This window comes from Dipodomys ordii, unplaced genomic scaffold (genome assembly GCF_000151885.1).
Source record: "Dipodomys ordii isolate 6190 unplaced genomic scaffold, Dord_2.0 Scaffold191, whole genome shotgun sequence".
In the NCBI taxonomy this organism is placed as follows: domain Eukaryota; kingdom Metazoa; phylum Chordata; class Mammalia; order Rodentia; family Heteromyidae; genus Dipodomys; species Dipodomys ordii.
The window spans coordinates 440,107-441,948 of NW_012267407.1; positions in this window are offsets into that span (position 1 = coordinate 440,107).

The following is a 1,842-nucleotide window of genomic DNA, read 5'->3' on the forward strand; positions in this document are numbered from 1 at the left end:
CCTTCCCCCCCCCCTCCACGCTGTACTAGCTGCGACTCTCCTCAGGGCACCCACGGCACGCGCCCGGCCACGGAGAGCAGCTCTTTCAACCCTCCCTCTCCTGTTCCCGCCCGGCCTCTGAGGGGGGCAGGAAAAAGCGGCTCTCCCGGCCCCCCCCCCCCCGTGAGGATTTCCTTGGCTGTAAATGTCGCTCGCACCCTCTGGGAAGCTCGAGCCTTTTGTAGCAATGCTATAATTAATACTCAAAATAATAATTAGCGTTTTCTGTTTGTGTGGTGCTTTGAAGCCAGAGATCCTCAAGGGCAGAGAAGGGGTTTGGTTCTTCCCGGGTCGCAGCCCGGGGCGCCCTAATGCTCAGGTTTTGCTAATTGGACAAGTGGAGGAGCTCCCTCCTTCCCCGCATAGCGGGACTCAGGCGTGGGGTGGCCAGGCTTGAGACTGGACAATTAATAAAGTAATTGCTTAATGATGGGCTTCCTCCCCCACCCCTTTTTTTTTTCACTTAGGTGAATATATAGATTGTGAAGTGCTGGAAACTATCTTGCCACCATCAGACTCCCCTAGAGTGAAGACGGAATTGGAGTAAGCAGGCCAGGCATCGGTGGCTCACACCTGCAATCCTAACTACTACTGAGGCTGAGGATCACGGTTCAAAACCAGCCCGGACAGGAAAGACCATGGCACTCTGGTCTCCAATGAACCACCAGAAAACAGGAAGTGGCGCTGTGGCTCAAGTGGTACAGCCCTAGCCTTGAGCTGAAGAGCTGAGGGACAGCGCCCAGGCCCAGAGTTCAAGACCCACAACCGACCAAAAAACAAAGCAAAAAAAAAAAAAGAATTGAAGTAAGCATAGTCAAAAACTAGCGAGAGATTGTTTGCAGCCCTGAATCAAGCCATACCTGAAGGTGTCTAGAGAGCTCTTGGGTTTGCTTTGTACACTCAAGCCAACACAGTATCTCTTCCCCTTGGCTTTTTACCTTGAACCTGCTCCGGTTGCATTTAGGCCTCAGTCGCCTGAGCTCTAACGTTGGGCTTCCTAGTTGGTGACTGGATTCCAGGGCCTTGGAATCCTCAGGCCTGGCCCTTGAAGTTCTAAGATTTTCAAGCTACGAGGAGGTGAAAGGAAGCTGCAGGCCAGGACGAGTGTCTGGAAGCCAGTCAGCCCTGGGGCCTGGCCTGGCCTCTCTGGCTGAGGGTCTGGGATAGCACGGGCGCGGGGACACGTGGGCTTTCCTAGGCCTGACCTGGCCGAGTCCGGAGCAGCCGCTGGGCAGAAGGGCTGGCGGATCCCGGACCTTCCAGGCACAGGCCCTGGCCCTTGAGCCCCAGTGCTGACATCCTCCTACCTTGTATTGGAAAGTTTACCACATCTCTAACGCTAGGACACAGACGTCTCTTTATTTTGTGCCCCCTGGGAAGATGTTAGGTTGGCAGCTCCCGTCTTGGCCTCCAGGCCGACCCAGGAAAGTACGACTCCTAAGCCAGGTCGCTCCCTCGGACCTGGAGTTTTCGGTCGGTCGGGTCTGGGCGTGCCTCCACACAGCTCACCCACACCGGCGACCGTGGGGGCGGAGGAGGGATTAGCGCTCGACTTCCCACGAGCCGAGCGGCTATAACTATAATCCGAGGCTCAGGTGGGACTAGGAGATGGAGCGAAGTGCGGAGCAGGCCTGCCGTCCCGGCCGTTCGGGAGGCTGACCCGGGGACCGGCGATCGGAAGGCAGCCCGGGCTGCAGGGGCCGGGAGTACTACACTTCAACCAACCACCCCAGAGCCGCACGGGGAGCTGCGGCTGCAAGAGCGGAGTGCCAGGCTCCATCCCCAAACCCGACGCGCGCGCCG